The sequence below is a fragment of the Tachyglossus aculeatus genome, chromosome 2, assembly GCF_015852505.1.
Source record: "Tachyglossus aculeatus isolate mTacAcu1 chromosome 2, mTacAcu1.pri, whole genome shotgun sequence".
NCBI lineage: Eukaryota > Metazoa > Chordata > Mammalia > Monotremata > Tachyglossidae > Tachyglossus > Tachyglossus aculeatus.
The window spans coordinates 32,141,390-32,165,571 of record NC_052067.1 but is presented as its reverse complement, the minus strand read 5'-3'; the positions used below and the strand labels follow the sequence as shown (position 1 = coordinate 32,165,571).

The 24,182-nt window shown below is 46.0% G+C and overlaps 1 protein-coding gene across 5 annotated transcripts in view; it reads right to left on the bottom strand.

Annotated features, from left to right (window-relative positions):
* The window catches only part of TBC1D5 (TBC1 domain family member 5), a 498,550-nt gene extending 478,751 nt beyond the window's left edge, over positions 1 to 19,799 (bottom strand). For 3 of the 5 annotated variants that reach the window (XM_038759929.1, XM_038759928.1, XM_038759927.1), the window contains exons 1-2: positions 19,715 to 19,799; positions 6,538 to 6,602 (exon numbers count right to left, since the gene is read on the bottom strand). The gene's annotated coding sequence lies outside the window, so the exon portion shown is untranslated. Of the gene's footprint in view, positions 1 to 2,334; positions 2,407 to 6,537; positions 6,603 to 19,714 lie in introns of those variants that run through there. The other 2 variants (XM_038759930.1, XM_038759931.1) reach the window with 2 other exon arrangements.
* Between the last annotated feature and the right edge of the window lie 4,383 nt (positions 19,800 to 24,182).

The following is a 24,182-nucleotide window of genomic DNA, read 5'->3' as shown; positions in this document are numbered from 1 at the left end:
AATGAATGAATGAATGAATGTATAAGGAAGATAGAGCTTAATGAGCTGCACTAAGACCAAAGTAGAGCATGGGCAGTACTTGAAAAATCTGGTGGCTTTTAGTCCGGTGGAAAGACCACAGCTCTGGGAATCAGGACTATAGTCTAGACTCATTAAGTGGGTGAATAGACATCTGCTAGGGTTATGCAACAGAGGTGATGGTTTATGATAGAAGAACCACTTAAGCTGGCCAAAGGCAGACTACTGTAAAGTTGACAAGACCAGGAGAAAACCTGAAAAATAAGTTGGCTAAGGTAGGCAGTGAAGACCAGAACAGCAACAGAGTAATACTGATAATGATATTTGTTAAGTGCCTACTATGTGCCAAGCACTGTTCTAAGTGCTGGGGTAGATGCAAGGTAATCAGGTTGTCCCACATGAGGCTCATAGTCTTAATCCCCATTTTACAGATGAGGGAACTGAGGTACAGAGAAGTTAAGTCACTTGCCCAAAGTCACACAGCTGACAAGTGGCGGAGTCGGAATTGGAACCCACGACCTCTGACTCCCAGCCCATGCTCTTTCCACTAAGTCATGCTGCATGACCAAAAAAACCCCAAAAAACCTCTTTATGTACTTCGGAACAATTTACCATACTCACTCATTGCATTCCATGGACAAAACTGGCAGAGCTCTGAGTATAAGTGGCACTGTGCAAACCATTAACAATAAGTAATTCTTTCATTCAGGGTCTCCATTCTTATGCCTTAGAAATGAGCTCCAACCATTTTTCAAAAGGAGAGTAATCATTACAGGGTTACTACGCATTACAAGAAACAGGGTCCCTATGCTGAAAAACAAAAACCAGGTTATGGTGGCACAGTACATTTAAATGAAGAGTGCAACGACGTAAAGGGATATAATGGAGATTGCTTCTTTCAGACTAATTTGTCTTGTGTCTGCGTAGCCTTTGCACTTGGATTTGCAGAATGCTTATGTACATATCCGTAATTTATGCACTTATATTAATGCCTAAACGGTAAGCTTACCGTGGGCAGGAAACATGTCTACCAACTCTGTTGTATTATACTCTCCTAATCATTTAGAACAGTGCTCTGCACCTAATAAGCTCTATATAAATACAATTGATTAATTGAGGCTAAGACCATTAGAATAGCTCTAGTGACCCTACTATAAAGTCAAAATAAATGGACATATAATCTTTAGGCACCCAACATTAAATATCCTCGGAAGCCTTTGTTTCGCAGCTCTGCCCTCTGAAACAAAAGACTTCCTAAATTTGAACAATTCTAAACTCTTCTGGCTAAAATATTGCACTGAAGACAAAATAATGACCTTCTTGTACATAAGAGACTTCACCTTTGATTTAAGTGAAAGCTTTATCAATAAAAACAACAACCCTGGCCACTTAATTCAAATCCAATAAATCAAAAAGGGTACCACTTTTCTTGTTAGAGCTTTAAAATTCCCACACTGAAATTTTTAAGAGTGTAAAGTGCATGAAGTATCCTGAAAATAATGTTACTTGCCGACATCATGCCAGTACTATTACTGATTTTAAGTACCATATCAAGGCTAACTTGAAAGTAAGCATGGAAAATTAGATTAATCTAATAAGGAAACTGATGAATTTCATTTGCCTAACAGTGTCACATGACCCTAAAGGAAAAATTACCTAAAAACTCTGTGTTTAAAAAAAAAAAAAACCATTCTAGGAAAACTTCAACACTAAAAAAGTGAATGGACAAAGGACAGGGGACTGACTGTTGTACTATTATACTCTTCCCAGTAGCAGTAATAGTATTTATTATGCACTTTGTGTGAAGCACTGTACTACATACTGGAAAAGAATACACATGTGGGAATTAGAAGTGGCCCCTATCCCCTGGGGAATTTACAATCAAAGGCAAGGGAGGGGGTTTAATAACTAAGAAGTACATAGAACAATACTCTGCAGAGTAATTGCTCAAATAATACAACTGATTATGCTCACAATTACCAGGAGTAATTATTTTGGGAGCTTTCTTTTTCAATTCAACTAGACTAGATAATATAAAATGTTTCACCATACAGAATGAAAGATGAATAGAAAGAAAGGTTCATTTAATTTTAAGCTAACTTTTCAAGCAATATTTGAAAGATAACTAGTGTTCGGCCAATACAAAACCCAAGCCTAAACTACAAAATCAATACAAAGCTAAATGTAATTCAACAGGACAGGGGTGTTCATGATACACTTATTCAGCATACTTTCCAATCCCATATATTTTTACCAATGCAAAGTACATCATCTTAGAACATGTAATCTTAAAAGTTTGTGATTACGAAGGATTACCTTCAGGATCAAAAGAAGCACTGCATAAATACCAATCTCACATGATCTAACTGCACAAAAATTTACTGCAGCTCAATTTTCTCATCACGTGACTGTCTAAAGTAAATCAAGAAGATTAAAACATTTAAGATTTCTAATACGAGGCTTTTTTGTGTGTATTTAGATACAGTTAAGTGTCACTATTTTTACCCCAATCATCTTTCAAAGTATTTGATTTAAGATTCCCTAACTTCCTGAAAGACAAGAAATGCCTGATTTGTTTTCAGTAATGTCTGTGAAACCTGAATAAACTGTAAAGCTACAAGTACACCATATTTTAATGTGCTAAAAATGAGACCAGATCCCACAGCTAAGGCCCATAGGATTTTCAATATGTCTTAAGTTTTACTGTGCTATATTAAATGTGGATTAATCTTCAAATACATTCCTAAGTACTTCACATACATTTTTTAAAAAGGAAGCTGACCAAAAATGATAAATCCTCAAATTGAGAATCTCCTTTAGGTTAGAGAAGCAGCGTGGCTCAGTGGAAAGAGCACGGGCTTTGGAGTCAGAGGTCATGGGTTCAAATCCCGGCTCCGCCAATTGTCAGCTGTGTGACTTTGGGCAAGTCACTTCACTTCTCTGGGCCTCAGTTCCCTCATCTGTCAAATGGGAATGTAGACTGTGAGCCCCCCGTGGGACAATCTGATCATCTTGTAACCTCCCCAGCGCTTAGAACAGTGCTTTGCACATAGTAAGTGCTTAATAAATGCCATCATTATTATTATTATTAGGTGCTTCAAAAATCATACGCTAAATGATTTAATTCTAAATCCAGAGTTTTAAACAGGAGCTGGGTACCCAAGGCAAAATGAAAGATGCACAAAGTGCTTTTTTCTTTGAAGGGGAAATTAGTCTTAGAAGTGGCATGTGTGTAGGTAGAGGGTGAGGTTCCCAAAGATTCTGGAGCTTTTCAGCTTGCTGCCTAATCCCCCAAATCATTCTGAAGCAGTGGGAACTCTACCCTGCCCCAAGGTGAGGAGAAAGTCGCCTAAAGCGAAGGCAGATTAGTGATGAAAGGGAAAGTAGAGGGAATGGGTTAAAAACCAGAATGGGAAAGGGAAACTGGGATTGAGGTTCCCAAAGATTCTGGACCTTTTCAGCTTGCTGCCTAATCCCCCAAATCATTCTGGAGCAGTGGGAACTCTACCCTGCCCCAAGGTGAGGAGAAAGTCGCATAAAGCAAAGGCAGATTAGTGATGAAAGGGAAAGTAGAGGGAATGGGTTAAAAACCAGAACAGGAAAGGGAAACTGGGATTATTTCCCCATCCCCTATTTTTGTGGGCGGTCTTTACTGAAATCACTCCCAAATTTACCTGGCTAGCCCTTGGCAAGATAGTTCTACATCAATGTCCCTCTAGCATCTTGAGCACAATATGCTGAACACCGAACTCCTCATCCTTCTTCCTCAATCCCCTCCTCCACCTAATTTCCCCATCACAGTCGACACCACCACCAATCCTCCCAGTTTCCAGAGCCCATAGTCTTGGCATCATCTTTGATTTCTCACGCTTTCAACTCTCATAGTCTGTTGCTAGATGCTGACAGCTTTTCCTCTATCACATTTCCCAGCTACCACCTCGGTCCGGATCTTGGCAATACCCTGCCTTGACTACTCTATCGACTTTCTTCCTGTCCCCAGACTTTCCCCTCTTCATCTGTCCTCAAAGCTTCCAATGGTCACACATTCAACTGCATATCAAACAAAAAGCTTCTGACCGCCTGACCTAATGTCCATTAGGCACACATTTTCTTTTTCCCTCTTACGTACCCACTCTCCTACTACACCCCAAATGAGAATCTCCATACCTCTCAAACTTACCTTCTCACTGAGCCTCACGTTTGATTCTTGCCAAGAATTCCTGGCTCATGCCTTTCCCCTTACCCACTTTCTAGACTGTGAGCCCACTGTTGGGTAGGGACTGTCTCTATATGTTGCCAACTTGTACTTCCCAAGCACTTAGTACAGTACTCTGCACACAGTAAGTGCTCAATAAATACGATTGATTTATTAATTGATTTCCCCTACAAATGTGCCAGAGCACTGTTCTCCCATCTGAAGTCCTACCTCCTCAAGGAATCTTTACTTACTTTTCCTTCTCCCCAACTCAAATCCACATTATCAGCTCAGCACTTGTGCACCTAAACTTCTCACTGAATTTTTGTAATAATAATAACTGTGGTATTTGTTAAGCGCATTCTAGGTGCCAGGCATTGTACTAATCGCTGGAGTGGATGAAAGCGAATCAGGTTGGACACAGTCCCTGGACCCACATAAGGCTCACAGTCTTAATCCCCATTTTACAGATGAAGTAACTGAAGCACAGAGAAGTGCAGTGACTTGCTCAAGATCACACAGCAAACAAGTGGTGGAGCTAGGATTAGAACCCATGAACTTCTGACTCGCAAGCCCATACTCTATTCACTAGGCCATGGAATAAATGGAATGGATATGTACAAGTGAAATAGGTAAATAGATGGAGTAATAAATGTGTACAAACATATATACATGTGGACAGGTGCTGTGGGGAAGGGAAGGAGGTGGGATGGTGGGGATGGAGAGGGGGACGAGGGGGAGAGGAAGGAGGAGTGAATGAATGAATTCTCTGGTGCTCAGTTACCTCATCTGGGTGCAATTCAAATTCATTTTTGAGCTGAATTCTTTTTCGAAAACAAGTCTGTGTGAGAGCAAATGAGGTACCAGAGCTTTGTAATTAAGTGCAAATTCTTTATCAACCCCCCGCCCCTCCCCATGGACTGTTTGCTTGTTTGTTTTTTTACACTGGTATGTACAATTCATAGGATATTTGTTACCCGTTGATTAGGTAGAGGTTATCTGTCTACAAGACTTTCTCCAAACAATGAAATTCTCCAATGCCCTGCTATGGGGCAAGGAAGATTCAGATGCTGGTGGTAGCAAATATTTCTTTCTGCATCAGATATTTAAGGGACATCTATAAGACTGTGTTGAAAATACAACTGAGGCTTTTTCCTCTTGGCTGGGTCATCACAACACTATGTTAGGAAATATTTGGACAATGTTAACAGCCATTGGAAAACGTTTAGTACATATTTACTATTCTTTTTATTTTGTTAATGATGTGCATATAGCTTTAATTCTATTTGTTCTGATGATTTTGACACCTGTCTACATGTTTTGTTTTGTCGTCTGTCTCCCCCTTCTAGACTGTGAGCCCGTTGTTGGGTAGGAACCGTCTCAATATGTTGCCGACTTGTACTTCCCAAGCGCTTAGTACAGTGCTCTGCACACAGTAAGCGCTCAATAAATACGACTGAATGAATGAATGAATGTGGGGCTGGGAGTCAGAAAACCTAAGTTCTAGGCCCAGAGAAGAAACCTGCCTGCTGTGTGACCGTGGGCAACGTACTCATCTGTGTTAGTTTACTTTTCTCTAAAATAGGAATAACATCTGCTCTCTCTCGCTCTTACACTGTAAACTCCATGCAGGAAAAGAACTGTGTCCAAATCTGCCCCAGTGCTTAGGACAGTGCCTGGCACATAGTAATAAGGACTGTGAGCCCACTTTCTAGACTGTGAGCCCACTGTTGGGTAGGGACCGTCTCTATATGTTGCCAACTTGTACTTCCCAAGCGCTTAGTACAGTGCTCTGCACACAGTAAGCGCTCAATAAATACGATTGAATGAATGAATGAATGAATACTGAGAGCAATGAGTTCCCTTTGTAGATCCGATCTCCATCCTTTCTTCTTGAATATGGTGATAAAGGAGGCATATTTGAAGTTTTGGAGCATACTGTCAATACTCACTATTAAGGAAGAGTCTATGGAGGATATAAACTGAACAGCCCACTCATTTATATATTTTGGCAGGTACTCCATCAGATTATCCCGCTTACAAAACTTCAGAGTAAAGTTCTCTCACTTGCAAAACCCCTTAAACAATATGATCCCAAACAAGTTAGTCAAAATCTGACCTTTGGCTACTCCAGTTTAAGCAAAAAAAGTTATCAATTGTAGTAAGAGGTGAGCTGAAAATTCAAAAAAGAAACGTCTTAATTAGCCTCCACTTGTCACATTATTTCTGCCACACAGGAGCAGCTTTGCTGATGGATTCAGGATGTAAATAACCCAAACAGTAATATTTTCTTCTTAATCTATATTTTATTTATCTTCACTTACGTTAAGCAATGCCTCAGTGCTTCTTCTAATGAAGCTTCTTTACTTGTTACTGAAAGTTTATCCTCCTGTTATAGAAAAATATAAATGAAGACAGTGATTTTTAAAATAATCAGGAAAAAAACAGTTCAAAAATGTGCACACCAACGTAATCGACTTTATTAAAGGCCTAACAAGGCCAATTTAAACAAACTAAGGGAAAACATCATCCTGGCAGCAAGCTTTTCTAGTAATCTGTTTTAGTTTTTCTGGTATTTGTTAAGAATTTACTATGCGCTATGCACTGTATTAAGCACTGGAGGCTAGACTGTAAGCTCTCTGTGGCCTGCAATGTCACTGTTTACTGTTGTATTGTACTTTCCCAAGTGCTTAGTACAGTGCTCTGTATCCAGTAAGTGCTCAATTAATATGATTGAATGACCGAATGAACATTATCTCTGTCTACAAAGGACTCCCTCCACACATAGGGACCATCTCTACATGTGCCAACTTGTACTTCCCAAGCGCTTAGTACAGTGCTCTGCACACAGTAAGCGCTCAATAAATACAATTGAATGAATGAATGAATGAATTCTGGGCCAGCTGCAGACCATCCACTCTTTTGCTCCCACAGCTTCAACTACCATCTCTGCACAGATGATTCTGTAATCTGCTTCTCTAAGCAATCTCACATTTCCTCTTGTCTTTAGGATATCTCTACTGGGATGTCCTACCAACACCTCAAACTTATGTCCAAAACTGAACTCATCTCCTCTCCCAAACCATTTCCTCCCCCTGACTTTCCCCTTATTGTAAACAGCACCAACACCCTCCACGTCTTACCAGCGCACATAACCTTGGTATTATCGTTGACTTCTCTTTCACCCTGCATATTCAGTCAGTTACCACATCCTGTCCAGCCTATTTTCACATCACCAGACTCCCCCCACCTCTCCAAACTATTAGCCGATCCGAGCACCTGTGACCCACCGTAAGTACTGCATCAACCTCCTCCCTGCCTCTCTAGTCCTTACTTCACTCTGCTGCCCAGATCTTTTAGCTAAAAGATTCGGTCCATATCTCCCCAACTCTTCAAAAACCTCCCATGGTTGCCCAGCTCACCCCCTCTTAACTTTCCTCACCAATTTCCTACGACAGTCAACACACACTTTGGTCCTTTAGCACCAGTCTGCTCACTGAACTGCATTCTCATCTATCTCACTGCCAACCCCTTGCCCACATCCTCCCTTTGACCTGGAACTTCCTCTTCCTCCATATATGACAGAAAACCACTCTGTCCACCTGCAAAGCCTTACTCAAATTACATCTCCCCTACTCCCTCTCCCTTCTGTGTCACCTATGCACTTGGATCTGTTCTCTTTAGGCACTAGACAGTCAGCCCACCCTCAATCCCACAGCACTGAGATGCATATCTATAGTGTATATTAATGTCTGTCTCACCCTCTGGTGGGCAGGGAACATGTCTTCCATATTTGTTGTACTGTGCTCTCCCAAGAGCTTCTTACAGTGCTCTGCACAAAGTAAGCACTCAATAAGTACCACTGATTGAATGACCATCCATCTCTGCATCAAACAGAACTCCTTTTCACTGGCTTGAGGGTACTCAGTCAGGGTTCTCCCCAGTGCCTATTTCTATTTCTCTCCCACTACAACCCAGTCCACACACTTGGGTCCTCTAATACCAACCTGTACTTCTGTCTCTTTTTGTAAACAATATTTGTTTTATGGTATTTGTACTAAACGCTGAGGTAGATATGAGCTAATCAGGTCAAACACAATCTCTGCCCCACATGGGGCTCACATTCTTGCCATCAGTCACTTCCTCGAGTCCTCCCTCCTGCCTGAAACTCCCTCTCCCTTCATATCTGGAAGGCCACCACTCTCCCCTGCTGCAAAACCCTACTAAAAGCATCTCCTCCAGGAAGTTTTCCCTAAATTGTCCTCTCCCACCCTATTCCCTAGCCTACTGCATCACCTATGCAAAGAAGTCCATACCCCCAAGTACTTAGGTACTCACTCCACAGCACTTATGTACCTATAATAATAATGGTACTCTTAAGCGCTTACTATGTGCCAAGCACTCTTCTAAGTGCTGGGGGAGATACAAAGTAATCAGATTGTCCCACGTGGGGCTCACAGTCTTAATCCCCATTTTACAGATTAGGTAATTGAGGTACAGAGAAGTGAAGTGATTTACCCAAAGTCACACAGCTGAGAAGTGGTGGAGCCGGGATTAGAACCCATGCCCTCTGACTCCCAAGCCCGGGCTCTTTCCACTAAGCAACACAGCATATCCGCATTCTCTGTTGCTTCCCCTAATTGTAATTTAATATCGGTCTCCCTAACTAGATTGTAAAGTCCTCGAGACATGTAGAAGCGATCATTTCTACTGACACTATTCTACTCTCCCAGACACTTAGTAATAATAATAATGGTATTGGTTAAGCACTTACTGGACTAAATCCTGGAGCATACACAGAACAATAAGATTGGAAATGTTCCCTGCCCACCTGGGACTCACAGTCTAAGTAGGAGAAAGTAGGATTTAATCCGCAAAGCGCTTCCACTAGGCCTCTCGGTTTCTCTAGAACCGTACTTTGCACACAGTAAACGCTCAGTAAATTCTAATAATAATAACTATGGTATTTGTTAAGCGTTTACTATGTGTCAAGCACTGTAGTTAGCGCTGGGGTGGAGAGGTGGGGCTCACAGTCTCAATCCCCTTTTTACAGATGAGGTAACTGTGGCCTAGAGAAGTCAAGTGACTTGCCCAAGGCCACACAGCAAACAAGTGGCGGAGCTGGGATTAGAACCCATGACCTTCTGACTCTCAGAACCATGCCCTATCCACTAGGCCATGCTGCTTCCCTAATTCTACTAATAATGACATGCCAAACCGGCAACTGGCGCAGAACATAACCTTAGGAGCCTGATGGTGCATCAGGGAGGGATGCAATGTGGGCTGCAGGCGCGCTGTCAGAGAGGCAGTGGCCTGGGGCAGGAAGGATGATCGCTCAGGTGCAACTTTGGAAGGAACGGGAACCATTAAAGAGTTAAACAGGTCCAGCCTGAATAGAAAGCGGAGGCTGTGCCGAGGAGAACACGATGACTTTGGAACAAGGATGGTGGTCAGAGGTTCCCCAAAGGAACTCTATAGATCAGGGGTTTCAGAAGGCTGGCATCCAATGTCATTATCCTGAACACGACACAATGACATCGCACGGAATAACGCCGCATGCCACAAAGCATGATGCCATGGTACCAAAGAAAAGGGATAGGTAGATTCTTTTCTGCATCAAATATGCCAAATGCCTGCAGCTAAGTCTGACAGCGCTATCACTCTCCTAGTGATTTGGGTTTTGACCACTTTGGGCATAAAGTCCATGCAAAACTTTTACAAAAAAAGTGGTTCTGACAAAGACAGAAAGATTCGTTCATCGTGTTTAGTAAGCGCTTGCTGTGTGCAGAGCGCTGTACTGAGCGCTTGGGAAAGTACACGATACACTACAAAAGACGGCCCAATCGTGATGGATCGAATGCTAAGCACTGAAAAGACGTTACGCCGACCGCCTAAGAGACAAATTCAGTCCAAACAAGACTACACCAAGTTCATCTGTTTGTCTAGAAAATGAAACCCCAACAATCTATAAGGACTATAAGGTCTCGGTTTTCAATGCCTAACTTCCTGTTTTCACCCCTCTAGTTCCCTGCATACCCGCTTGCTTGGGCTCTTCTGATTATGTGCAATCCTAGCAACATTGTGCCTGTTGGTGTAATTCACAGTTGCCAAGGTAGTACATCCTCCATTTGCATGTGCGATTTCTCAGCCACCATAAAGCTACACTTTCCAAGCACGTTTTCAGACTAGGTGTGATTTTTAGTGCCAATCATCTCATCCCCTACCTTTAGAGTAAACCCTTGATTTTAAACCAATAGCAAGCTCCGATTCGGCCACAAACTCGATCATTTTATCTAAACAATTTGAGGTAAACTGATACCGAGGAACTCTTTACTGTTCCAGGCCTTCATCCACTGCCGAATTATTTGTAGATTTGCTGCTACATAGTACTGTGTTCCCAATATTCCCAAGCTTTAGTGATGTGAAACTGTGATCAGTTTTAATGACCAATTTATACAGGTTACAATCTGACTTGCTGTAAAAATAGTCCCTCAGGTTTGCAATCTGAGAGTAATAAAGACTGTAAACGTTAATTACTCCTCTTCCTTCTTCATATGGTAGTGTGAACCTCTTGATTGCAGCTTTCAGGTGATGCCTACAATGTTCTGTAATTAACACTCTGATTTTATGTGTGATGGCCTCCAGATCAGAATTGGGCCATTTTATAATACCAAATGAATATGTTAAAACTGGCACACAAAGCAGTTATTGCCTTGAGTCTTATTGCCTTCACTGAAGTAAGTTTTTTTTCTGGTTTCTTCGCATTTAAGGGGAATGTTATCTCCAGCTTTTAACTTTGGCATAGTTGATTCCATTCAGTTGATGGAAGCCCAAGTATTTGCAGGCTTGCTCTTGGTGTTAATTCTTTTCAGTAAGCAAGAAGTCAGTAATCCAAAGTCTGAGCTGTTAAATCTTCAAAATATCTCTATTAGGTGTAACTAGGTCCTGCTCAGATTTCACACTTTTAAATAACCTGCTTAACTATTAATGTCCAGTCCTTCACCTCTCTATTGTTATGTGTAGCAGCCTCTCTCTCTCTCTCTGAGACCTGGTATTCTGTTCACAGTGCCAGTAAATCTTCACTAAAATAGATGTCAATAGGTTGTAAGACCATAGATAAACATGTCAGGCCACACTTGACTGGATTTTAAACACGTCTCTTCTGGCAAAGGAAAGCTGTCTCCAGAGGTCATAAAATGTGGCACTTCCTCTGATTTTACAGTACTTTCTTGAAACATCTCACAATATCTCCAAGTGCTCTGTCAGCTTTGGAACTGGAAGGGCAATGAGGCAGGAACTGGTTCTTCCCAGTTATTAGTCACTATGGGTCAGCAAGCTCCCATTCACATATTCCAATAGGTGATTTTTTTTTTCATGGTTCTCTTCTCCCAATTACATTCCTGTCATGCCAGGATGGAAATGGCATTCTACAATTTAAAGTCACGGCAAGTTCTCAGGGCTTCGAGTCACTTTATTGGTTCTTTCTTCACTTGTGACTTCATCTGCTTTCTCTTGGTTTCAGTTCATTCTAAGACCTCATCTCACTACTATTCCCACACATGGGAGTGCTTAGCACCTAGTAGCTGCTTAACAGATACCGCTATTATTATCACTATTGTTATCCCACCAAGAGCCACAATTAGGGGAGAATAATATTTGGCTGCCGTTTAAATCCATCAAGCTACACTTTCTAGCAAAATTTACCTTAAACTGCATGTACTTTAAAGTTTATCAGCCACCCAAGGTGGTTGATGAGGAAAAATGTTTTCCCAATGTCAATTTTTAACCTGGAAATTTTGATAGCCCCCTAAATAATCTGCTGCATTGGGCTGAGTACAATGAACACAACTATCACATACTTAAGATAAAGGATTATTTGGGATATTTAACCTTAATGTACCTTTTTGAACACATTCACTAAGGTGCCACCTTAGTCGACAGGCCTAAACACAACCTTATGGGCAGGGAACGTTTCTGCCAATTCTGCTGTCTTGTATTCTTCCAAGCACTTAGTACAGTGTTCTGCGCATAGTGGGTGCTCAGTAAATACCATTGATTGACTGGTCAAAGGAACTAACGACCCAATGTCCCTCTCAAGGCCTAGTGGAGTAAAAAAGGGACAGGCAGAAGACAGGTCAGTCACTCGTATTTATTGAGCCCTTACTGTGTGAGGAGCACTGTACTAAGAGCTTGGGAGAGTATAACAGATACATTCCCTGCCCACAACGAAAGTGCCGACTAAAGGACGGAATCAGGAAGTCCATAATATTAAGACAATATTCAAGTGGACAAAAGGGAAGAAATGGAAAAGTCAAAGGATAAAAAGGGGGATGCTGGGGAAGAGTAGCTACAATACCAGCCCCCAGGTAAACAGGGAAACTGGTAAAAATTCCCTGAAAGGATTTTTTACATTTTGCTTCCTTCTGTGTTTGCATCTACGGACACGCTGGGCCCTTTCGAGGAACTATGGAGTCTAATCATTCTCCTCCTATACTACATCTACTGGGAATGGTTAGCAGAGGGCTTTAAAATAACAAAGACAAGAGAAAAGAAAATAGGACATTTCAAAATAACGTGAGTATCATCAATCGTATTTATTGAGCACTTACTGTGTGCAGAGTACTGTACTAAGAGCTTGGGAAGTACAAGTTGGCAACACATAGTGAGTAGAGCATTTTTTTAGGAAAAGAAGAGTGTCAAGTGTAAAGGAAACATTATTTTCCTTTATTCAACATCATTAACTATACTTTAGAGATAGTAGTGACAAACAGGGAACAACTGGAAAAAGCTGATAATAAATACTTGCAGTGATAGATAAGAAGGTGATTAATACCCTCCCATGGGAGCCTAAAAACTGAATAAGATTTGGTCAGTTACAGATAGGTTGCTTTTGGGGGTTTTTTAGTGGTATTGCTGAGTGGTTACTATGTGTCAACAAGTTAATTAAGTCAGACACAGTTGCTCAGAAATTCTTGGAACCTTCATTAAGGTTACCACAAAGCTAACCAAAATTGACTGCAGGTGTGCATGCATTGGTTCTCTCTGTAAGGTGGGAAGAGAAGTTAAAAAGAAGCTTAAAAAAAATACATAACTCTCCTACTCTATTCCGAGTGACTCCCCTAACTGAAGATCCAGTCCAATATACTAAGGTCTTTATAGTTCAACAAATTTATAAAAACTGCGTCGGCTTCACCCCTTCCCGGTCACTAAGCAATATAACTGATTTCTCCTAGGGCTAAGGAGGCTAAGAATAATCAATCTCCAATATTTATTTATTGTGTGCTGAACACTCAAGCAGGTACTTGGGTGGGAAAAACAAAGAATTAGATCACTATCTTCATGGAACCTAACTGGGGACAAAAATGTACACATGCTGACTAGACAAGGCAATTGTGATCAGTAACCAATCTATTAGAACTAACAGTCACAGGGGCTATGAAATTGGGTCCGAAAAAGGAAAATATAAAGCATGTAAAAGTCAAATTCAGGATGTTGCAAGCATTATATACCAAGGTGTCAAAGATTATTTCTATAAATCACCATCACCTCACAGTGGTTGATATAGGAAACCACTGTCCCCTTCAAGTCAATTCTAAACTATTGGGGGGAGTGAAACAAGGCCCACAACTCGGAGGCCTGATTTCACAGTTAGGGTATTCACAGAGGACTTAACAATAATATTTTGCTTCTAAAAATATAGAGGTTCAGCCCAGGTTATGGGGTGATACGGGACGTTATAGCTCAGAGGATCAAATAACTCTTGTCTCCATATATTTGTATGCATCTTTCCTACGTGCTAAGCAAAATATCAAATTGTACATGAAACCTAACTACATCTGTACCTGAAAGTCACCGGGGGAAGAGGCGCCATTCGTTCAGAAACAATTCCACCATATAAATGGACCCAAAATGACAGACATGAATAACTTGGAATGACTTGGAATAACTTGGAATGACTTGGAATAACTTGGAATAAATCAATAAATACGATTGATGATGACTGAAAGAACTTTCAACACAACTGTCACTTAACTTCGGCTCTACGATGCTTCATCTGAAGCATCTGGTGTATTGCCACCATTGAATAAACTGGGGATAACAGTTTGGAGCAGAAATAATAATGATGGTATTTGTTAAGTGCTTACTATGTGCTGAGCACTGTTCTAAGCTCTGAAGGTAGATACGTGGTTGTTCCAGTTGCAAATTTTAGCTATAAATGCACAGCACATGTTTTGGCCTAAAAACCCTTCCCGAATAAGCCGTTCATTTGGAACAGTGCATCCGAAATTAAGTTCCACCAAGAGCCAATGTGCAATGAATTTCACCCTCAAAAAGCACGCTACGTACTTTCTTTGGAGTCACGAAGAAACGTAAACACTGCGGGCCACAGAGATCACATGAGAGCAGCAGTGTGGCTCAGTGGAAAGAGCACGAGCTTGGGAGTCAGGTCAGGGGTTCAAATCCCAGCTCCGCCATTTGTCAGCTGTGTGACTTTGGGCAAGTCACTTAACTTCTCTGGGCCTCAGTTCCCTCATCTGTCAAATGGGAATGAAGACTGTGAGCCCCCCGTGGGACAACCTGATCACCTTGTAACCTCCCCTGCGCTTAGAACAGTGCTCTGCACATAGTAAGCGCTTAATAAATGCCATCATCATTATTATTATTATTTCCATACTCATAGCCATGTGGCCATGAATAATTAGAAGCTATGTGGCTCAGTGGAAAAAGCACGGGCTTGGGAGTCGGAGGTCATGGGTTCTAATCCCAGCTCCCCCACACATCTACTATGTGGCCTTGGGCAAGTCACTTAACTTCTCTGAGCCTCAGTGACCTCAACTGTAAAATGGGGATGAAGACTGTGAGCCCCCCATGGGACAATCTGATCACCTTGTAACCTCCCCAGAACAGTGCTCTGCACATAGTAAGCGCTTAATAAATGCCATCACCATTATTATTATTTCCAAACTCAGAAGCAGGTCCTAGAAAGTCCACGAGGCCATGAAAAATTAGAAAAAGTGTGGCTCAGTGGAAAAAGCACGGGCTTGGGAGTCAGAGGTCATGGATTCTAATCCCGGCTCCCCCACGTGTCTGCTGTGTTATCTTGGGCAAGTTACTTAACTTCTCTGAGCTTCAGTGACCTCAACTGTAAAATGGGGATGAAGACTGTGAGCCCCCATTGGACAACCTGATCACCTTGTAACCTCCCCAGCACTTAGAACAGTGCTTTGCACATGGTAAGCACTTAATAAATGCCATCGTCATTATTATTATTATTATTTCCAAACTCAGAAGCAGGTCCTAGATAGTCCATGGGGCCATGAAAAATTAGAAGCAGCGTGGCTCAGTGGAAAGAGCACGGGCTTGGGAGTCCGAGGTCACGGATTCTAATCCCGGCTCCCCCACACGTCTGCTGTGTGACCTTGGGCAAGCCACCTAACTTCTCTGAGCCTCAGTGACTTCATCTGTAAAACGGGGATGAAGACTGTGTGCCCCACGTGGGACAACCTGATCACCTTGTATCCCCCCCAGCGCTTAGAACAGTGCTTTGCACATAGTAAGCGTTTAATATATTCCATCATTATTATCATTATTTCCAAACTCAGTAGCAGGTCTTAGATAGTCCACATGGCCATGAAAAATGGGAAACCCCTGCCAAGTTTTGGCCCCCTCTGGAGTGGACAGTGCTTTGCATGTAGTAAGCGCTTAACAAATACTTTTTTTTTATATAAGGATGGGTGAACCCCCAATCAATCGCATTTATTGAGCACTTACTGTGTGCAGAGCCACCCCATGGGACAACCTGATCACCATGGCTCAGTGGAAAGAGCCCGGGCTTGGGAGTCAGAGGTCATGGGTTCAAATCCCACTCCACCGCTTGTCAGCTGTGTGACTTTGGGCAAGTCACTTCACTTCTCTGGGCCTCAGTTCCCTCACCTGTAAAATGGGGATGAAGACTGGGAGCCCCACGTGGGACAACCTGGTCACCTTGTAACCTCCCCAGTGCTTAGAACAGTGCTTGGCACATAGTAAGCGCTTAACAAATACCAAAATTATTATTATTATTACTAAGCGCTTGGGAAGTACAAGGTGGCCCAAACCCTTTCCCCCTCCTAAAATGACAAAATTCGGGATTTGGGGGTGGGTTTGCTCGCTGCTGTGGTTGGGACGGAGACTTCTCACCTCCTCCAGGAGGCCTTCCCAGACTGAGCCCCTTCCTTCCTCTCCCCCTCGCCCCCCTCCTTACCTCCTTCCCTTCCCCACAGCACCTGTATATATATATATGTTTGTACATATTTATTACTCTATTTTAGTTGTACCTATCTATTCTATTTATTTTATTTTGTTAGTATGCTTGGTTTTGTTCTCTGTCTCCCCCTTTTAGACTGTGAGCCCACCGTTAGGTAGGGATTGTCTCTATATGTTGCCAACTTGGACTTCCCAAGCGCTTAGTCCAGTGCCCTGCACACAGAAAGCGCTCAATAAATACGATCGATTGATTGCTGGTACTTCCTGCTTGAGCCCCATGTGTACTTCCCAACTTGTACCTCCCAAGCGCTTAGTCCAGTGCTCTGCACACAGTAAGCGCTCAATAAATACGATTGATTGATTGCTGGTACTTCCTGCTTGAGCCCCATGTGTACTTCCCAACCTGTCCTTTCCAACTTGTACCTCCCAAGCGCTTAGTGCAGTGCCCTGCACACAGTAAGCGCTCAATAAATATGATCGATTGATTGATTGCTGGTACTTCCTGCTTGAGCCCCATGTGTACTTCCCAACTTGTCCTTTCCAACTTGCACCTCCCAAGCGCTTAGTGCAGTGCCCTGCACACAGTAAGTGCTCAATAAATACGATTGATTGATTGCTGGTACTTCCTGCTTGAGCCCCATGTGTCCTTTCTAACTTGTACCTCCCAAGCGCTTAGTGCAGTGCCCTGCACACAGTAAGCGCTCAATAAATACGATCGATTGATTGCTGGTACTTCCTGCTTGAGCCCCATGTGTCCTTTCCAACTTGTACCTCCCAAGCGCTTAGTGCAGTGCCCTGCACACAGTAAGCGCTCAATAAATATGACTGATTGATTGCTGGTACTTCCTGCTTGAGCCCCATGTGTACTTCCCAACTTGTCCTTTCCAACTTGTACCTCCCAAGCGCTTAGTGCAGTGCCCTGCACACAGTAAGCGCTCAATAAATACGACTGATTGATTGCTGGTACTTCCTGCTTGAGCCCCATGTGTACTTCCCAACTTGTCCTTTCCAACTTGCACCTCCCAAGCGCTTAGTGCAGTGCCCTGCACAGAGTAAGCGCTCAATAAATACGATCGATTGCTGGTACTTCCTGCTTGAGCCCCATGTGTACTTTCCAACTTGTACCTCCCAAGCGCTTAGTGCAGTGCCCTGCACACAGTAAGCACTCAATAAATACGATCAATTGATTGATTGCTGGTACTTCCTGCTTGAGCCCCATGTGTCCTTCCCAACTTGTACCTCCCAAGCGCTTAGTGCAGTGCCCTGCACACAGTAAGCGCTCAATAAATACGACTGATTGATTGCTGGTACTTCCTGCTTGAGCCCCATGTGTACTTCCCAACTTGTCCTTTCCAACTTGTACCTCCAAAACGCTTAGTCCAGTGCTCTGCACACAGTAAGCGTTCAATAAATACGATTGATTGATTGCTGGTACTTCCTGCTTGAGCCCCATGTGTACTTCCCAACTTGTCCTTTCCAACTTGCACCTCCCAAGCGCTTAGTGCAGTGCCCTGCACACAGTAAGTGCTCAATAAATACGATCAATTGATTGCTGGTACTTCCTGCTTGAGCCCCATGGGTACTTCCCAACTTGTCCTTCCCAAGCGCTTAGTGCAGTGCCCTGCACACAGTAAGTGCTCAATAAATACGATTGATTGATTGCTGGTACTTCCTGCTTGAGCCCCATGTGTCCTTTCTAACTTGTACCTCCCAAGCGCTTAGTGCAGTGCCCTGCACACAGTAAGCGCTCAATAAATACGATCGATTGATTGCTGGTACTTCCTGCTTGAGCCCCATGTGTCCTTCCCAACTTGTACCTCCCAAGCGCTTAGTGCAGTGCCCTGCACACAGTAAGCGCTCCATAAATACGACTGATTGATTGCTGGTACTTCCTGCTTGAGCCCCATGTGTACTTCCCAACTTGTCCTTTCCAACTTGCACCTCCCAAGCGCTTAGTGCAGTGCCCTGCACACAGTAAGCGCTCAATAAATACGACTGATTGATTGCTGGTACTTCCTGCTTGAGCCCCATGTGTACTTCCCAAATTGTCCTTTCCAACTTGTACCTCCCAAGTGCTTAGTGCAGTGCTCTGCACACAGTAAGCGCTCAATAAATACGACCGATTGATTGCTGGTACTTCCTGCTTGAGCCCCCATGTGGACTTCCCAACTTGTACCTCCCAAGCGCTTAGTGCAGTGCCCTGCACAGAGTAAGCGCTCAATAAATACCATCAATTGATTGCTGGTACTTCCTGCTTGAGCCCCATGTGTCCTTCCCAACTTGTACCTCCCAAGCGCTTAGTGCAGTGCCCTGCACACAGTAAGCGCTCCATAAATACGACTGATTGATTGCTGGTACTTCCTGCTTGAGCCCCATGTGTACTTCCCAACTTGTCCTTTCCAACTTGCACCTCCCAAGCGCTTAGTCCAGTGCCCTGCACACAGTAAGCGCTCAATAAATACGATCGAATGCTGGTACTTCCTGCTTGAGCCCCATGTGTACTTTCCAACTTGTACCTCCCAAGCACTTAGTGCAGTGCCCTGCACACAGTAAATGCTCAATAAATACGACTGATTGATTGCTGGTACTTCCTGCTTGAGCCCCATGTGTACTTCCCAACTTGTCCTTTCCAACTTGTACCTCCCAAGCGCTTAGTGCAGTGCCCTGCACACAGTAAGCACTCAATAAATACTATCGATTGATTGATTGCTGGTACTTCCTGCTTGAGCCCCAGGTGTACTTCCCAACTTGTCCTTTCCAACTTGTACCTCCCAAGCGCTTAGTCCAGTGCCCTGCACACAGTAAGCGCTCCATAAATACGACTGACTGATTGCTGGTACTTCCTGCTTGAGCCCCATGTGTACTTCCCAACTTGTCCTTTCCAACTTGCACCTCCCAAGCGCTTAGCGCAGTGCCCTGCACACAGTAAGCGCTCCATAAATACGACTGATTGATTGCTGGTACTTCCCAACTTGTCCTATCCAACTTGTACCTCCCAAGCGCTTAGTGCAGTGCCCTGCACACAGTAAGCGCTCAATCAATACGACTGACTGAATGAGTGGGTGGCAGTGGTGCCTGCGCTCCTCCAGCCCACCAAATCACTAACCAAACCAATCAAGGAGGCGTGCTAGGAGTTCAGGGCCGGCTGCGGGGCCTACACGGGGATAGGCGCTGGGGGATGCATTTGTTGTTTTTCCTGCTTTTTTTTTCTTTTTTAATGGTTTTTTTTTTTTTTTTTTTTTTTTGCTTTTTTACCTGCAGTGCAGAAGGGATGTCCCGCTGGGGCTCAGGCTCGCGCTCTTACACCCTCCTCCTCCTCCTCCTCCTCCCTCTCCCGGGCGCACGTGAACCGGGCCGTTTTGGCCCGACCCGACCCGAAAGAGAACAGGCTTAGAGCACGTGACCACGCTCGCTCCCGCAACGGCCGTTACCTCCTCCTCCCTCCCCCCCCTCCGCGGCGGCCCCGGCAGCCAATCAACGGGCCCCGATCCGGCGCGCGCCCCCCCCCACCTCCACCAGGCCACGCCCCCTGGCGCGGGCGGGCGTGGGCGTGCCCGCGGCCGGGGGGAGGAGCGCGCGCAGACGAGCCCCGTTGGACGACTCCCCCCCCCCCTCTCTCTCCGTTGCGCACGCGCGTCGGGAGCGCGCACGTCGCGCGGGGCTGGCTGGCGGCCCCTCGCGCGCGCAGTAAGCGCTCAATAAATACGGTGGAGTGCGTGAATGAGTGAGGACTCCGTCATCAGCAATCGTATTTATTGAGCGCTTACGATGTGCAGAGCACTGTACTAAGCGCTTGGGAAGGACAAGTACGCGCGCACGTGGGGGGGTGGCTGTCGGCCCCTCGTGCGCGCTCCCGACGCGCGTGCGGGCTAAGCGCTTAGTGCCCTGTACACAGTAAGCGCTCAATAAATACGATTGAATGAATGAGGACTCCAGCTCTCTCTCCGTTGCGCACGCGCGTCGGGAGCGCGCACGTAGCAAAGGGTGGCTGTCGGCCCCTCGTGCAAGCTCCCGACGCGCGTGCGTACTAAGCGCTCAATAAATACGATTGAGTGAATGAATGAATGAAGACTCCAGCTCTCTCTCCATTGCGCACGCGCGTCGGGAGCGCGCACGTACGCGGGGTGGCTGTCGGCCCCTCGTGCACGCTCCCGACCTGCGTGCGGACTAAGCGCTTAGTGCTCTGCACACAGTAAGCGCTCAATAAATACGATTGAATGAATGAATGAGGACTCCAGCTCTCTCTCCATTATGCACGCGCGCCGGGAGCGCGCACGTAGCGGAGGGTAGCTGTCGGCCCCTCGTGCAGGCTCCCGATGCGCTTCCGTAGTAAGCGTGCTAAACGCTTAGTGCTCTTCACACAGCAAGCGCTCAATAAATACGATTGAGTGAATGAATGAATGAGGACTCCAGTTCTCTCCATTGCGCAGGCGCGTCGGGAGCGCGCACGTAGCGGAGGGTGGCGGTCGGCCCCTCGTGCACGCTCCCGACGCGCGTGCGTACTAAACGCTTAGTGCTTTGCACACGGTAAGCGCTCAATAAATACGATTGAGTGAATGAATGAATGAGGACTCCAGCTCTCTCCATTGCGCAGGCGCGTCGGGAGCGCGCACGTAGCGGAGGGTGGCTGTCGGCCCCTCGTGCACGCTCCCGACGCGCGTGCGTACTAAGCGCTTAGTGCTTTGCACACAGTAAGCGCTCAATAAATACAATTGAGTGAATGAATGAATGAGGACTCCAGCTCTCTCTCTCTCTCCTTTACACACGCGCGTCGGGAGCGCGCACGTATTGGGGGTGTGGCTGTCGGCCCCTCAGGCACGCTCCCGACGTGCGTGCGTACTAAGCGGTTACTGCTCTGCACACAGTAAGCGCTCAATAAATACGATCGAGTGAATGAATGAATGAGGACTCCAGCTCTCTCTCTCTCCATTGCGCATGCGCGTCGGGAGCGCGCACGTAGCGGGGTGTGTAGCTGTCGGCCCCTGTGTGCAGAGCACTGTACTAAGCGCTTGGGAAGTACAAGTCGGCAACACATAGAGACGGTCCCTACCTAACAGCAGGCTCACAGTCTAGAAGGGGGAGACAGAGAACAAAACCAAACATACTAACAAAATAGAATAGATATGTACAGGATAAATAAATAAATAGGGTAATAAATATGTACAAACATATATACATATATACAGGTGCTTTGGGGAAGAGAAGGAGGTAAGGCAAGGGGGTTGGAGAAGGGGATGAGGAGCTCTGCACACAGTAAGCGCTCAATAAATACGATTGAGTGAATGAATGAATGAGGACTCCAGCTCTCTCTGTCCATCACGCACGCGCGTCGGAAGCGCGCACGTAGCGGGGGGGGGTGGCTGTCGGCCCCTCGTGCACGCTCCCGATGCGCGTGCGTACTAAGCGCTTAGTGCCCTGCACACAGTAAGCGCTCAATAAATACGATTGAGTGAATGAATGAATGAGGACTCCAGCTCTCTCCATTACGCACGCGCGTCGGGAGCGCGCATGTAAGGGGGGGTGGCTGTCGGTCCCCCGTGCACGCTCCCGACGCGCGTGCGGACTAAGCGCTTAGTGCTCTGCACACAGTAAGCGCTCAATAAATACGGTTGAGTGAATGAATGAATGAGGACTCCAGCTCTCTCTCTCCATCACGCACGCGCGTCGGAAGCGCGCACGTAGCGGGGGGGGGGTGGCTGTCGGCCCCTCGTGCACGCTCCCGATGCGCGTGCGTACTAAGCGCTTAGTGCCCTGCACACAGTAAGCGCTCAATAAATACGATTGAGTGAATGAATGAATGAGGACTCCAGCTCTCTCCATTACGCACGCGCGTCGGGAGCGCGCATGTAAGGGGGGGTGGCTGTCGGTCCCCCGTGCACGCTCCCGACGCGCGTGCGGACTAAGCGCTTAGTGCTCTGCACACAGTAAGCGCTCAATAAATACGGTTGAGTGAATGAATGAATGAGGACTCCAGCTCTCTCTCTCCATCACGCACGCGCGTCGGAAGCGCGCACGTAGCGGGGGGGGTGGCTGTCGGCCCCTCGTGTACGCTCCCGATGCGCGTGCGTACTAAGCGCTTAGTGCCCTGCACACAGTAAGCGCTCAATAAATACGATTGAGTGAATGAATGAATGAGGACTCCAGCTCTCTCCATTACGCACGCGCGTCGGGAGCGCGCATGTAAGGGGGGGTGGCTGTCGGTCCCCCGTGCACGCTCCCGACGCGCGTGCGGACTAAGCGCTTAGTGCTCTGTACACAGTAAGCGCTCAATAAATACGGTTGAGTGAATGAATGAATGAGGACTCCAGCTCTCTCTCCGTTACGCGCGCACGTAGCGGGGGGGGGGGTGGCTGTCGGCCCCTCGTGCGCGCTCCCGACGCGCGTGCGGACTAAGCGCTCAATAAGTACGATTGAGTGAATGAACGAATGAGGACTCCAGCTCTCTCTCCATTGCGCACGCGCGTCGGGAGCGCGCACGTAAGGGGGGGTGGCTGTCGGCCCCTCGTGCACGCTCCCGACGCGCGTGCGGACTAAGCGCTTAGTGCTCTGCACACAGTAAGCGCTCAATAAATACAATTGAGTGAATGAATGAGGACTCCAGCTCTCTCTCTCCATTGCGCACGCGCGTCGGGAGCGCGCACGTAGCAGGGGGGGTGGCTGTCGGCCCCTCGTGCACGCTCCCGAAGCGCGTGCGGACTAAGCGCTTAGTGCTCTGCACACAGTAAGCGCTCAATAAATACGGTTGAGAGTGAATGAATGACTCCAGCTCTCTCTCTCCATTACGCACGCGCGTCGGGAGCGCGCACGTAGCGTAGGGGTGGCTGTCGGCCCCTCGTGCACGCTCCCGACGCGCGTCTGTACTAAGCGTACCAAGTGCTCAATAAATACGATTGAGCGAATGAATGAATGAGGACTCCAGCTCTCTCCCTCTCCATTGTGCACGCGCGTCGGGGCGCACGTAGCGGGAGCTGGCTGTCGGCCCCGCGTGCACGCTCCCGACGCGCGTGCGTACTAAGCGTAGTAAGCGCTCAATAAATACGATTGAGTGAATGAATGAATGAGGACTCCAGCTCTCTCCATTATGCACGCGCGTCGGGAGCGCGCATGTAAGGGGGGGTGGCTGTCGGTCCCCCGTGCACGCTCCCGACGCACGTGCGGACTAAGCGCTTAGTGCTCTGCACACAGTAAGCGCTCAATAAATACGGTTGAGTGAATGAATGAATGAGGGCTCCAGCTCTCTCTCTCCATTGCGCACGCGCGTCGGGAGCGCGCACGTAGCGGGGGGTGGCTGTCGGCCCCTCGTGCACGCTCCCGACGAGCGTGCGGACAATCAATCAATCAATCGTATTTATTGAGCGCTTCCTGTGTGCAGAGCACTGTACTAAGCGCTTGGGAAGTCCAAGTCGGCAACATATAGAGACAGTCCCTACCCAACAGCGGGCTCACAGTCTAAAAGGGGGAGACAGAGAACAAAACCAAGCACACTAACAAAATAAAATAAATAGAACAGATGTGTACAAGTAAGATACATAGAGTAATAAATATGTACAAACATATATACAGGTGCTTTGGGGAAGGGAAGGAGGTAAGAGGGGGGATGGAGAGGGGTACGAGGAGCTCTGCACACAGTAAGCGCTCAATAAATACGATAGAGTGAATGAATGAATGAATGAGGACTCCAGCTCTCTCTCTCTCCATCACGCACGCGCGTCGGGAGCGCGCA